The sequence below is a fragment of the Cannabis sativa genome, chromosome 9 (assembly GCF_029168945.1).
Source record: "Cannabis sativa cultivar Pink pepper isolate KNU-18-1 chromosome 9, ASM2916894v1, whole genome shotgun sequence".
NCBI classification, from domain to species: domain Eukaryota; kingdom Viridiplantae; phylum Streptophyta; class Magnoliopsida; order Rosales; family Cannabaceae; genus Cannabis; species Cannabis sativa.
The window spans coordinates 20940008-20956008 of NC_083609.1; the positions used below are offsets into that span (position 1 = coordinate 20940008).

General features: G+C 38.1%; 1 non-coding gene across 1 annotated transcript; it reads right to left on the minus strand.

Annotated features, from left to right (window-relative positions):
• Positions 1–441: 441 nt before the first annotated feature.
• On the minus strand, positions 442–548 carry LOC115724375 (small nucleolar RNA R71). The gene has a single exon (XR_004013168.1). It is a non-coding gene; the product is annotated as a small nucleolar RNA R71 (small nucleolar RNA).
• Between the last annotated feature and the right edge of the window lie 15453 nt (positions 549–16001).

The window sequence follows — 16001 nt, forward strand, 5'->3', positions numbered from 1 at the left end:
GGAGAAACCGAAAGAACAAGAGGCAAGAAGGAGTTTCAGCAACTGCTCAAACTTTAGAAATCATGGCTGCTAACGTGAATGCTAATGCTGCAAACAATTGAGGTAATAACGGGAGTGCAGTCATGTATCAAGCCACCGGCAGTGGATGCGAACAACTTTGAGATTAAAACTGCCATACTTCAAATGGTGCAGTCTTCAGTTCAGTTTGGTGGCCTCCCTTCTGAAGATCCTAATCTGCATCTCTCTAACTTCATAAACCTTTGTGAAACTTTTAAAGTTGATGGAGTTAGTGATGATGCCATTCGACTGAGACTGTTCCCATTCTTGCTCAGAGAACGAGCCAAGAGTTGGTTAAACTCCTTGCCACCCAACTCTATTGCCACCTGGAATGATCTGGCAACAAAATTCTTGTCAAAGTTCTTTCCTCCAGCAAAGTGTGCAAAGCTGAGAGGAGAAATCAACAACTTCTGCCAACAAGATAATGAATCTCTCCATGAGGCTTGGGAGAGGTTTAAAGATCTGATCAGAAAGTGCCCTCATCATGGTATAGAGAAGTGGATGCTGGTCCACAACTTCTACAACGGGTTTATTGGTAACACTAGAACTCTAATAGATGCAGCAGCTGGTGGAGCCTTTATGAGAAAGAGTGTTAATAAGGCTTATGATATATTGGAGGAGATGGCTCTAAACAATCAGCAGTGGCCAACTGAAAGGAGTCAATCTAAGAAAGTAGCTGGTGTGTTAGAGGTTGATGCCATCACAAAGTTAACAGCTCAGGTTGAGGCATTGACAAAGCTAATTGCAGGCCAAGCTAAACAAGCCCAAGTTGTTTGTGAGATATATGGAGGAAATCATCACTTTTCAGAGTGTCAAGCAGATGTGGATGATTTTCCAATGGATGAAGCTAAAGCCATTGGAAATTTTTCACAGAATAACAACAACAATTATGGGTTCAACCAGGGTAATAACCGAAGAAATAGTGGGTTCTATCAGCAACAAAATCAGAACCAGAATCAGAACCAACAGTTTAATCAGCAACAAGCCTCTGGTGGAAATTCTAGTTTGCAAACAGATTTACTGCTTCAATTCATGACTGAAACTAGATCTTCAATCAAAGACATGTAGACTCAGATGGGCCAATTAGCAACTCAGGTAGCAACCCGTCCTCAAGGGAATTTGCCTAGCACAACTGAAGTAAACCCCAAAGAAAACTGCAAAGCAATTACCCTGAGAAGCGGTAAAAATTATGATGGTCCTGAACTGCCACAACTAGCTGATGGAGAAAAGGAGAATGAAGCTCAACCAATGCCAACCCCAACACCAACATCAGAGAAGGCTACTGATAGCCCAACACAACCACAACAGTCTCCACCAATTAGCATTGATCATCATGTGAAAATACCCTATCCTCAGAGGCTCAGAAAATCAAGTCTAGACAAGCAGTTCACCAAATTCCTAGAAGTTTTCAAAAGACTTCACATTAACATTCCTTTTGCTGAAGCTTTAGAGCAGATGCCAAGTTATGTGAAGTTTATGAAGGAAATTCTGTCAAAGAAGAGAAAGATGGAGGATTATGAGACAGTGGCTCTAGCTGAAGAGTGCAGCGCCATTCTACAGAAGAAACTCCCTCCCAAACTCAGAGATCCAGGGAGCTTCACTATTCCTTGTACTATCGGAAGAATTGAAGGAATAAATGCACTATGTGACTTGGGAGCCAGCATTAACTTGATGCCTCTGTCAGTGTTTAAAAGATTGTAGCTGGGTGAAGCAAAGCCAACCACGGTAACTCTCCAATTGGCGGATCGATCACTAGCTCATCCTAGAGGAGTCATTGAGGATGTGTTAGTTAAAGTTGACAAGTTCATCTTTCCAGTTGATTTCATTGTTTTGGATATGGAAGAAGACAGCAATATCCCAATCATTCTTGGGAGACCATTCTTGGCAACTGGCCAAGCCTTGATTGATGTTCAGAAGGGTGAATTAAAGCTGAGAGTCTAAGGAGAAGAAGTGGTCTTTAATGTGTTAAAGGCTATGACATACCCAAAGGCAAGTGATAACTGTTTCTTCATTGATTTGATTGATGAAATTGTGGGTGAGAAAAAGCTGCTAGATGATCCTCTTGAACTAAGTTTAACTGAAGATGAATTGACGGAGCAAGAGGGACAAGAGGTCATGGGTTATGTGAAGTGGCTTGATTCCTATGGGCCCTTGAACAGAAGGTATTTTGAGGAATTTGGGGTAGTTCTAAAAGAGCTAGTGCCATCTACTGAAAAGCCTCCAAAACTTGAATTGAAGGTGCTTCCTAGTCACTTGAGGTATGAGTCCTTGGGTAAAGATAAAAAGCTGCCAGTTATTGTGTCAGCTTCTCTTTCTGATGTGGAAACTGATAGACTACTAGGGTACTCCGAGCTCACAACAAGGCCATCGCTTGGACACTAGGTGATGTCAAAGGAATCAGTCCTTCAACAGTGATGCACCGAATTCTAATGGAAGACAATGCCAAACCGACAATCGACGCTCAACGAAGACTCAATCCACCCATGAAGGAAGTTCTCAGAAAAGAAGTAGTCAAGTGGTTGGATGCGGGAGTTGCTTATCCCATTTCAGATAGTAAGTGGGTTAGCCCGATGCAAGTGGTTCCAAAGAAAGGTGGAATGACTGTGATTAAGAATGAAAAGAATGAGTTGATTCCTACAAGAACAGTCACTGGTTGGAGGATTTGCATCGACTACATGAAACTCAATAAAGCAACACGAAAAGATCACTTTCCTTTGCCCTCCATTGATCAAATTCTAGACAGGTTGGCGGGGCAAGAATATTACTGCTTTCTTGATGGCTACTCTGGATACCACCAGATAGCTATAGCACCTGAAGATCAGGAGAAGACGACTTTCACATGTCCTTACGGTACCTTTGCTTTCAGAAGAATGCCATTCGGTTTGTGTAACGCCCCTGCTACTTTTCAAAGGTGTATGATGGCTATCTTTTCATATTTGATAGAATCTTGTATTGAAATCTTTATGGATGATTTCTCGGTTTTTGGTTCCTCCTTCTATCATTGTTTGGAAAATTTGGAAAAAGTGCTAACTAGGTGTGAGAAGTCTAACTTGGTCCTAAACTGGGAGAAGTGCCACTTTATGGTGACAGAAGGAATTGTTCTTGGGCACAAAATTTCGAAAGCAGGAATTGAGGTGGATAAGGCTAAAGTTTCAACAATAGAAAATTTACCACCTCCAGTTTCCGTAAAAGGAGTGAGGAGTTTTCTAGGACATGCTGGTTTCTATCGATGATTCATTAAAGACTTCTCCAAGATCTCTAAGCCATTGTCCAGCCTACTTGTTAATGGTGTACCCTTCGAGTTTGGAGATGACTGTTTAAAGGCGTTCCAAATTCTTAAAGAGAAACTGATTTCAGCACCAATAGTTACTTCACCGAATTGGGAGTTACCTTTTGAATTGATGTGTGATGCGAGTGACTATGCAATTGGAGCGGTCTTGGGTCAAAGGGTTGACAGGGTGTTTCACACAATCTACTATGCTAGTAGAACCCTGAATGATGCTCAACTGAATTATGCCACAACGGAGAAAGAGATGCTGGCAATTGTGTTTGCTTGTGATAAGTTCCGACCCTACCTGATTGGGAATAAGGTTATTGTCTATACAGATCATTCAGCAATCAAGTACCTTATGACCAAGAAGGATGCAAAGCCGAGACTGATTCGGTGGGTACTTCTACTTCAAGAATTTGACTTAGAGATAAAAGATAAGAAGGGCACTGAAAATCTGGTAGGAGATCACTTGTCAAGACTAGAGCTGGAAGAAAGTCAGAATACGAAAGAGGTACAGATAAATGAGCAATTTCCTGATGAACAACTCTTTAGTGTGAGGGAAAGTCTAATGGTACCGTGGTATGCTGACTATGTTAACTTCTTGGCTGCTAATATAACTCCTCCTGAGTTCTCTAGACAACAATTAAAGAAATTCTTTTCTGAGGTGAAACATTACTACTGGGAAGAGCCAATCCTCTACAAGCACTGTGCAGATCAGATAATACGAAGATGTGTGCCTGAAGAGGAGATGTACTCTATTCTAAATCACTGTCATACTCTACCATGTGGGGGACACTTCAGTGGAACTAGAACAGCTGCCAAGGTGTTGCAGAGTGGATTCTTTTGGCCAACACTTTTCAAAGACGCTAGTACTTTTGTGAAGGCATGTGATCGTTGTCAGCGTACAGGAAACATCTCAAGGAGAAACGAAATGCCTTTGACAGGAATCTTGGAAGTAGAATTGTTTGATGTGTGGGGGATAGACTTCATGGGTTCTTTTCCTTCATCTTTTAGCAATCTATACATCCTGTTAGCTGTGGATTATGTATCAAAATGGGTGGAAGCTGCAGCAACACCAGCCAATGATGGCAAAATAGTTCTTCGGTTCCTTCAAAAGAACATATTCACGCGGTTTGGTACTCCCCGAGCAATCATAAGCGATGAAGGGAGTCACTTCTGCAACAAACAGTTTGAAGCACTCCTTTCGAGATATGGTGTTCTACATAGAACTGCTCTACCCTATCATCCGCAAAGTAATGGCCAAGCTGAGATTTCCAACTGGGAAATAAAGATGATTTTGGAGAAAACGGTGCAGAGATCAAGGAAAGACTGGTCAAGAAAGCTAGATGACGCACTGTGGGCCTATAGAATAGCGTTCAAGACACCAATCGGGATGTCACCATATTGGTTGATGTTTGGAAAGGCTTGTCATCTACCGGTGGAGTTAGAACACAAGGCGTACTGGGCAATGAAAACTCTGAACATGGATTAAAAGGCTGATGGACAGAAAAGATTACTGCAGTTGGATGAGTTGGAGGAATTTCGGAATGAGGCTTATGAAAACGGTAAATCTACAAGGAAAGAACTAAAAGGTGGCATGACCGAAACTTAGTCAGGAAGGAGTTTCAACCTGGGCAACAAGTTCTACTTTTCAACTCAAGGCTGAAGTTGTTTCCTGGTAAATTGAAGTCAAGGTGGTCAGGGCCATTTACAGTGGTCAAGGTGTTTCTTTATGCAGCGGAGGAACTGAAAGGTGAAGGCCCTAATACTTTCAAAGTTAACGGGCAGCGGTTAAAGCTCTACTTGGGAGGTCAATTTGATCAAGCCAAGTCCGCCATAATTCTGGGGCCACTATGAAGAACTCAATCAACGTCTAGCCGTGCGACGATAAAGGCAGCGCTAATTGGGAGGCAACCCAAGTGTTCTTTATAATTTAGTTTAACTCTTTTATGTTTTAGTGTTATTTTCTTTTTCTGTTATGTCTAGTTTTCTTTAGGAAACTGGTAAAACAATTTTTAGTTTCTTGTTATTTTTGTACTGCATAGAAAAAAAAAAAATTGGGTACGACCCAGTGGCCGCGGCGAGGTGTAGTGCCGCCGCGGCCAAAAGGGTCTTACAGAGACGCCATTTTTCGAAGCAATCTGGCCGCGGCGAGGGAATGTATTGCCTCGGCCAAAAGGTCTAGGCAGAAAGGCCAATTTTTTGGGCCTGTTTGGCCGCGGCGAGCCCATTTCTAGCCGCGGCGAGGCGGTCTGACACTTGAATAAAAAGCCAATACCACATAATTTCAAAATCAAATTCCCTCATTCTCAACCCTAACCTCCACACCGAAAATACTTCTCCTCCACCATATTTTTTCATCTAATCCCACTCAAAAACCCTTTTCTCTCAAATCTAACCTTAAATCTTCATCCCAAACCTTTCTAAATCATCATTCCCTTCATTAAACACTCTTTTCCTCTAAAAATCCAACCTTAAATCCCTAAAACCTCACCCAAATTTCAAAAATCACTATTCATCTTCTTCTTTCTCAAAAACTTCAAGGTTTTCTTCAATGGAGGTTGAATAAAGATGGATTCTCATTGAGGTAACAATTTTAAGACTCTCTATACAATTTTTATTGGATTATTTGTGGATTGTTAGAGAATTTTAAAATTTTTGTTGGATTTTTGAGATTTTTGCTCCATGCATTGTTCAATATTATTGTTGTGAGTAGGATTGAGTTTGTTTGTGAGAGGGTTAATTCCCGGGAAATGGATTTTTAAGGGGAAGTGCTGTCAAAATTTTTAAAAAATCTTGAGCGTTAGAAAATTTGGAGTGAGATGGGTCCTAAAAGATCAAGAGTGAGCGAACAAGGGGGAGCTTCATCATCCAACCCACCTAGGGGTCGCTCTAATCTAGATAGAGTAAGGTTTACCAAAATGGATGCTCAAGAGCGGTTTTCGAAATTGAAAGATAGGGCATTCATTGAAGATAGAGGGATTGATATTGTTAACCTGAGCCAAACTGCAAACAATCCTGCTGTATTTGCGTCCATTAGAGATTAAATTTTAAATAGGCAGTGGACTAAGTTCGTGGATGTCACTGAGCGTAGCAACCAAACCTTAGCTTTAGAATTCTTAGCCAACTGGCCAGAAAGAGAGGATGACAAGGTGAGGGTTAGGGGGTTAAAGTGCCTGCTTCCACAGCTGCAATTCATGCTCTTTATGAGCTACCAACCTTCACTGTAGAACAGCAACCTTTGAAGCAGCAAATTCGGGCAAAAAGTTTGGATTATGTGGATATAGCTGAAACTCTAGGGTATCCTGGACTTAGGTTTCATACATATGATGGAGAACCATATCAATTGTATCGGTATGAATTCAATCAGGTAGCCAAGGCATGGCTATACTTTGTTAGTGCAAGGATGCTCCCGAACAAACATTTTTCGGATGCTCAGATTGACAGGATTAAGTGGGTGTATGGAATTATGAAAGGTTACAATTTGAATGTGGGAGACATCATTCGAGTGACATTTGATATAATGGTTGAGGGGTATTGTGGTGGTGGACTTGGGCTTGCTGGAATTATCACCGACCTTTGTGAGAAACATGGAGTACCACAGTACTCTTATGATACCAAGGTAGCGCCACAACGCAGTATTAACTTGGCCACTGTTCTTCGACTCAAACCTCCTCACCCTTATGGTCAACCGCCAGCTCAAAGAGACCCTCCTGCAAGAGAACAAGAGGAGCATGAAGACATTGAACCACCACGTCTTGCCGGGCCTTTCGACCCAGCCATGCAGTACACTCACGATCAGCTAAATTATCTGATTCAGCAAAACATGCACATGCAAAATTACATGGCCCAACGGAGTGTTTTCGATGAGAAGCAGGTGGCCCAATTGAACACACTTGTCGCGAGGATGAATGTCGGTGTGGACGATCCTAACTATTTTGCCATGCCACCCCGCTTCAACCCCTATGATCAGCCACCTCCGCCAAACCCCTTCTAAGGGGCTCAGGTAAGTTTCTCTCATCCTGGTTTATTTTCACACATTGGGGACAATGTGCATCTTTAGTTTGGGGGAGAGACTTAAATTTTTTTCAGTTTATTTGTTTTAGTTAATTAGTTTTTTTTTTAGTGTTATGTGTTGATAGCTAAGTTGGAAGATTGATTGAACCACTGTTATTCACTTGTGCAATGGATTAAAATCTTAACTGTGTGCTTGATTTGCAACTATTTGAATTAAGGTGGATGTGTATTAGAAGGTTGTTCATGTAGATACAAAACATTTGTTTTTGACACATATCACTTGTGTTCTATTTGGTTTGTGGAATGATTGACTGGACATTAAATAGAATTTGTTTGACATACTCTCTTGAAGCGAAATCCTTGATGATTTTTTGTTTGGAAAATGATTTAGGCAAGTTTTCGTTGGATCAATTGAGCCTTTTGAGCCTACCCGAACATTTTACCCTAGTATACCCAAAGTTGAGCCTTAACCTATTCTAAAAATTTCTCACCACTTACCTAAGCTAAACTCATTATCCTTAACTCTTTTCACTCTAAACATACCTTATTATGCCATGAGCCTTTAAGCAAGTTTGGGGGGATAAATTGTTGTAAGTGGGGAAATAAAGTGTATTAGTAAGAGATTGAAAAAATATATGATAAAGTATTGTGTGTTGTGCCTCTAGTGAAAAAATAGAAGAAGAAAAAAAAAAGAGAAAATATGTGATAATGTCTTCTTGAAAAAATATGAAAAATATGAGGTAGGCACATAGGAAAAAATATGTAATCTCTTACTATTGTCTTTGGGATATATGAAAGAAAAAAAGAATAAATGTGGGTGCTTACTTGGTTAATAGTGCTTATGGTATAATGTAGCTTAAATGACTTGTCACCTACCCATGTACCCAAGCCACGTTGTGATAACCGAAAAAGACCTATTGATTCCAAAGAAAAAGTTGTTAACATTAGTGGAGAGAGGTATGTCATTCAAACTTATTGATCATGTGTTAATGGAATGTCGGGAAGTTTAGAACGGTTGTGATATGAACGGCGATTGCGATGTTTTGTGTTTGTATGAATTGCTTACTTCTAAATTGTACATCCAAATTAGTTCTTAGAGTTGGCAAGTTGAAATTCTGGTTATTGATGGCTTGAAGTTGTGCAGGTGGTGGTAGCAGTTCAATCGTCGGAAAGTTTGGTTATCTATTGTGTTGTTTGTTTTTAGTTTGAGTCTTAGTTTTACTCGGGGGCGAGTAAAGATTCAGTTTGGGGGAGTTTGTTAGGCTATTTTTAGCCTATATTTTGGATCTATTTTATGTGCGTTTTTCACTGTGTTGGGACGGAATTACGCTTGTTTTCTATGTTTTCAGGTTCTTTGGAATAATAGAGGTCTCGGATGCAAAAATCCAGTAAAAGACGAGCTGAGCCAAGGAAAACACGATTTTTGAAGAATTATGCATATCTGGTCGCGGCTAGACACAGCTTGGCCGCGGCTAGATCACGAAAAAATGAGGAACTTTGGAGCTATCTCGCCGCGGCTAAATGCTAGTTACAGAAACGTGTTTATTTAGCACTTATTTGGCCGCGGTGAGAGGAAGTATGGCCGCGGCGAGATCACGTACGGCTCAGGGGCATTTTTGTCCATCGAACCCTAAAAATTAGTTATAAATAGAAAATTGCGATTGGAAGTCAAGGGAAGCGATTGGGAACCCTAAAACACAGCAGAGAGTGGCAGGAAGAGCATAGTGATTCAAGTGAAGATCCAGAATTCATCCACCAACAGTTTCTTTCTTTATTCTTCTTTAATTTCTTTAAGTTGGATATTGCTATAGGAATGGTTATGGATTTATTTCTGAACTAAATTTCCCATTTAGGGAGGATGATGATTGTTGTTTAATGTTTTACCTAGTTAATGTTTAATTGCCATTCCGTCATTCTTGTTTGTGAAATTATCTTAATTTGTGTTTTATTTCATGTTTAAGACTGATCACCTTGTGCATGCTTTATGATCTCAATTCGAAATCTGAAAAGTGAGAATTGAGAATGCTAAAATTTGGATAATCGATGTTCTATGTGAAACGAGAGTATTTACATGACTTATGTGACAAGTAGATTATTACCTAATGTTGATTTCATGTTAGTTTAATTAAGGAATTAATTATATAACATGTGATTTAGAACCTAGAAGATCTGAAAAGAGCTAGGTTACTTTATAATCTGTCATTCACTTCAAGAATAGGATAGCAATTAGGCATTAACGATTTGGGTAAACAACAACATGATTCTCCTCCCTATTATCTCATCTTGATTAAACTCTAACTGTGTTATAAGTTTTCTGAATTTCTTTTAATTCTTTTTAATCAAAATTCTTTACAATTTGCCAAATAGAATTATAGGTATAGTTTAGTAGTAGTTAATCCAATTCGTTGTGGTTCGACCTCACCTGTGTGAGTTTACTACTTGATTACGTATACTTGCGTAGTGTTAATAAATTTTCGTAACATGTGTATGGCCCTCCGTACTTCCATGCAAAGAAGAATTTTTGGGCTGATTTCTTGCAAATTGGGGATAGATTCAGCGGTCTGTAGTTGATTTTGGGAGATACTAATTTTGTTCTTAGTGATTCAGAACGTGAAGGGTCTTCCAGTAAGGACCAGTTCATCCCGTTCATTTCTGATCTGGTAGACTCCCGGGGTTTGATTAACATGCCAATCCACGGTGACAAAATGACCTGGGACAACCACCGATCTGGAAGGAACCATGTTAAATCCGCTCTTGAAAAAGGTTTGGTTAATAGGGCTTGGCTTAACTTATTCCCGAGAGGTTTTATCTACTCTATGAATACGAGCAATTCTGATCATAGACCCTTTTGTCTTTTTTCTGGTGGCTTGGATGCCAAGATTAAAAGATGCTTCAAATTTGAAGAAGGTTGGACGCGAGACTAAAGAAGTAAGTTGGTGGCGTCCCATGCTTGGAAGTCAGTTGCTCACCCCTGGCCCCCCGCTTACGTTTTCAAAAAGATTGGAGCTACTAGGGTAGCTCTTCTTCACTGGCACAGGACTCAATATGGAAAACTAGACAATCTTATAAAAAATTTGGAGAAAAAACTTGATTGGTTGCAACGACTCCCCGCTGGAACCCGTGATTGGAAAGCTGAATGTGAAATCTGGAGATCTCTGAATGAGTCCTTAGAGAAAAAAGCTATTTATTGGAAACAGTGGGCTAGGATCTCGTGGATTAAGGAAGGGGATAAGTGCTCCAAGTTCTTTTTCCTCTCTGCTGCTATTCGCAAAAGGAGAAATGCAATAGAGAGTATCTTTAACAAGGATAATGATTGGATCTCATCTCGGGACCTTATTGGCCAGGAATTCTTTGAGTTCTTCCAAGGGATCTTCGCTGGGTCGGACAGCGGGCAGACCCTCAACTACAATGATTTGTTTCGTGAGGGAATCTCTGCTGAGGACAGTGAGGCCCTCCTTATGATCCCAACTCGCGAGGATATCAGAAGAACTCTCTTCGCCATGAACAATCACAAAGCCCAAAGTCCTGATGGGATGTCTGTCCTTTTCTTTGAACACTATTAGGATTCAGTGGGAGAAGATTTATGTGAAGCTGTTTCTGACTTCTTCAGTATTGGCAAGATGCATAAAGGTGTTAATGCTACAAACATTTTTCTCATTCCTAAAGTCCAAAACCCGAAGAGAACCAATCATTTTAGGCATATTTTTCTTTGCAATGTGATGTACAAGGTCATTTCAAAGATTATTGCAAACAGAATTACGCCATTCCTTCCGTCTATTATATGCCCAACCCAAGCCACTTTTGTGCCGTGTAGGAGTATACAAGACAATAATATGATAGTGCAAGAGATTATTCACTCTTTCAACCGAAAAAAAGGCAAGGAAGGTTACTTCGCCATAAAAATTGACCTCATGAAAGCGTATGATAAGTTGAATTGGAGATTTATAGACCATGTGCTTTCTTGCTATGGTATACCTCAAAAATTTTGCAATTGCGTTTCCCAGTGTATCACTACCACCACCCTCAATATTTGTCACAATGGGGGGCCAGTTGGCACGATTAAACCATCTTGTGGTCTCTAACAGGGTGACCATCTATCTCCCTACTTATTTATTTGGGCTGCAGAAGTTTTATCGAGGTTGCTTAAGGATGAATTAAGCAAGAACTCTATCGAGGGGATAAGGCTCAGCAGGGGAGGTCTGATTCTCTCTCGTATCTTCTTTATTGATGACTTAATTCTAGTTAGAAAGGCCAATTTACGTGAAGCCACGGGCTATTGGCATTGCCTTGAGAGATTTTGCTCTTGGTCTGGCCAACAAGTTAATAAACTCAAATCCTCAATCTTCTTTAGTAAAAATACTCCTGATAATTTGAAAAGAGAGATTAGGGATGTTTTGGGAATTGGCTCTTCGAAGGGCAACATCAAGTATCTGGGGCTTCCTCTCTTCAGATCAAGACAGAAGGATGTAGACTTCTACTTCATTCTGGACAATCTCACTTCTAAGTTGCAGGGTTGGAAAGCAAAAACCTTGTCTAAGGCGGGTCGGACTACCCTTATCAAATCAGTGGGGCTTTCATTGCCTTTGTATGCCATGCAGACTTCTAAACTCTCTAATCGTCTAGTTTCCAGAATTGATGGTTTAGTGCATGATTTTTGGTGGGGCTTTGAAAAAGGCAATCATGGTCTTTACCTTAAAGCGTGGGACAAGCTCTGCCTTCCTAAATCGCGGGGGGTTGGGCTTTAGGAAAACTAAGGAAATGAACCAGGCCTTTCTTGCAAAATGGGGATGGAACATCCTCAATGGTTGTCAGTCTCTGTGTTGTCGGATCCTGGCTGCTAAATACCTAAAAGGGCAAGATTTCCTTAATTACATATATAAAGATCCTGATACTTGGTTTTGGAAGAATGTTTTTAAAACCAAGCCAATCTTGAGGAAAGGAGCGTGTAAAATGGTGGTTGATGGGAGGGATACAAGCATTTGGGGGATCCTTGGATTCCTCACATGAAAGATTTCTACTCGAAATGAAATGGATCATCTGATTCTAATTCTCGTATAGTTGCGGATCTCTTCTCCTCTAGTGGAGGTTGGGATATCCACAAGTTAAGATCTCTCTTCGATCGAGAGACTGTGTCTGCAATTTTAAAAAGTGGGTCCCCCTTTGGCCATGGCAAAGATAAGTGGGTTTAGATTCTTAAAAGCAATGGTCGATTTTCGTGCAAATCGGCCTACCTGACCCAGGTCATGGAAAGAGCTCCCCTCTGTGAGGTTGCTCTGTCGCTTTGGAACAAGCTTTGGAATAGTAAAATTTTGGAGCGCCATAAGGTTCTTTGGTGGTCTATTCTATCCAATGCTCTCTCGGTTCGGGCTGTGATCAGGAAGAGATTTCTTATAGAGGATGCTAGCTGCCCTTTGTGTGGGATGGGCGAGGAATCTCTAGAACACTTATTTCTCTCTTGTGAAGTGGAGTTACATGTTTGGAGGTCCTCGCCTTGGGGCATTTATCCTATTTGTGACACTGGTATCCGCTGTGGGATTTGGTCAAATTCATCTGGGACCTGAAACACAAGGAAATTGCTACTGAGGAGGTTTTGCTTTATGCTTCGATTGTTGTTGACACGATCTGGCAAACCCGCAATGCAAAGGTACATAATAATGATACAGTTGATGTGAAGAAGTGTATTGACTCTATTTTTACTTCTTTTACTGATTTACATGCTTCTTTATTTCCTTTCCCTGATTTATGCCGGAAGGTGGTTTGGTCTTCTCCCCCTGAGGATTGGATTAAACTGAATTGTGATGTAAAAGTAGGATTAGAAAGCATGTGTACTGCAATTGTTGCCAGAAACCATCTTAGTAGGGTGGTTTGGATTGAAACGGCTCGGCTGGATTTCTCTTATGCGTTATGCAGTGAGGCGGCAGCCTGCTGCTTGGCTCTATCAATTGTGAAGGATATGGTTTCCAAGTTTGTCATCATGGAGAGTGACTCAAGAGTAGTTATCAATGCTCTCAATGGGAAGGCGTCATGTTGGCAATTGGAAAACTACGTCTCATTTTGTAATAGTTATTCTCCTTTTTTTACTAGCTGTATTCTCAGTAATATTAGTTGAACTTGTAATTTTGTTGCCCATAATGTTAATTGTTACCGTACATAAAGCAATATGATTTGACTCTTTTTTTCTCTTTTTAATTTCTAAGCTAACTATTTTATTTATTTTTTTTGGTTAGAACTTAGAAAAATAGCAATGTCAGTTAATAACTTAATATATATATATATGTGAATAGTTAAACATAAGAGATAATTACACAAGATACCATTTTCATAAAAAAAAAATATATATTTTTACGTTTAAAGAATTTTTTTTATATATTTACAGTTTTTCATAGAAACAACACGAAAACCACAAAAAAAACTACATAAAAGTAACATGAAAATAACATCAAAATAACAACAAAAAATCAACAACAAATTAATCAGAGTACAATATAAAAAGACCGTATATTATGTAAATTTAATTTAAAAAAATCATAAACATATTTAAAATTCCGTGAAATCGTATTTTTGTTATTTTTTTTTAATTATTTTTGTGTATTTGTGAAATAATCCCTATAATGCATAGAAAAGGGTCTTTCTCAATATCAGGCCTTGGCTAGTTGTCATTCGAGGAAATTAGACTCTATATCCTTTTTATATTGTCCTCTTTTATTTTTATCTTCTTTTTTAAAGTCTATCATTTTTACCTCTTTTTTAACACTTTATCAATTTTGCCCCTGTCACTTCAATATACTCTTCATGTCACTACTTTATATCAAGGTATTTTGGGTACAGTACATACAAAAAGAGGTATATTTCAATTAAATATAAATTAGAAGTAGATTTGGTTAATTGATAAATAAAAGAGGTATTTTTCAATTTACCCCTTGCCCATAGCTTGGGCCGGCACTAAGAAGGGTATTATAGGTATGAATATAAAATGTGCCTATTTTTTTAATTTTAATAAGCTTGTGTTCAAAAATTTAATATAATCAAATGCATGCATATAAATTCAAATTTCCCTAACTATATATACATCATCATATAAAAAAAGTAAAATTTTAATTATTCAGATATCATAAATAAAAAAGGGTGCTTATATAGATATATTTATTTTTTAGGAGTGCACGGTAAAAATACCATTTAATTTATGTACACTATCTAAAATATTTGAATATGAAAACCTAAATTCAAAATAATGAAGAATACAACTTCTATTTATGATAGAATAATTAGTATTTTCATTGTTTGACGACACTATGTAATCGTGCACCTAAATAAATAAATTGTTAAAAATTCTCATTATATAATCATAGCCTTTTTATTAGGTTTTACTTGTTTTTATTTGATTTTCATTGTTTTAATCATTTTTTAAAAAAAAATACATATTTTGTATTAATTCTTTTGTAATTATTATTAAAAATTCAATAACTTTTCTGAAAAGATTCTTTTTCCTAAGAATTTTCATTTACTCAAACATTCTTCATATTTACAAACTCATATTATTATGTTATGAAAGATGCAAATTTCTTACCTAAATGAACAATAAATACATTGGCCAATAATAACTTTAGATTAGAGTTATTTAAGAGGAGGCATGATTTAGAAATAGAAAATATTTAAAAAAAAATACTAACTAACAATAGAAATTTTTACAAAAATACAAAATGAAATTTTTATTACATAAATACTTACACACGGTTACCTCAACATTTTTACATTTTCTCTTTATTTTATTACATATATACCACATGCACACTCTCCCATGCATATGACACGTACATCTCCCCCATCCCTCCTCAATCAACCATCAATCACTTCCCTCTCTTTTTTTCATTTTTTCCTTTGATTTTTCATTTCTTTTTAGTTTTTTTTTTAAATATCTTGTAACCTCCATTGATGACTTATATCAATCATACCTTACATCATTTTCCTCTTTTTTTCTCTTCTTTTTTTTTTATTATTTTCAATTTATTTTCATTTTTTTTAAAAGCTGAACTCTTCTCCTTCCCCTCTGCCAAAAAAAAGTTCTAAAATGGGATTGAAATCTTTAGCTAATAGGAATAAGGGCAAACGTCTTGTTGTTCAAGACGATGACTCCAATTTTGCTCCTCAATTGTCGAAACGTGAGCGAGCTCCTCCTAAAAAGAAATCAAAGGTTGTTGCCCATGAAAATATTTCTCATGCTCCTGCTCAAAAAAATGATTAGGATGGTGCTCCTCTTCGATCGCAGGTTTGTTTTCGGTTTTTTTTTTTTTTACCCCATTTTTCAAATTTTTTCATATTCAACTTTTGTGGGTTTTGTGTTTATTGATTTCTCATTTTGTAATAGTTTTTTCATAGTTTTTTAATAGTGTAAACACCTTCTGTATGTATTTTTTTTTATATGTTTTTTATCTAGTTGTTTCCTGTCCATTTTTATATCATCAATGGGTAACAATAAGATTTATCATGGATGTTGATGTTCAAAGAGTTTTTCTTGTATTTTAGTTTGTATACAGTTGATTTGTAGTTTTATTATAGTTTTGCTACTTGCATATGTTATTTCATTATAAAACTAATATGCAACTATTTGCACAAAACTTACTATGTATAACTACTATTTCTTAGTCCCCGTCAAATT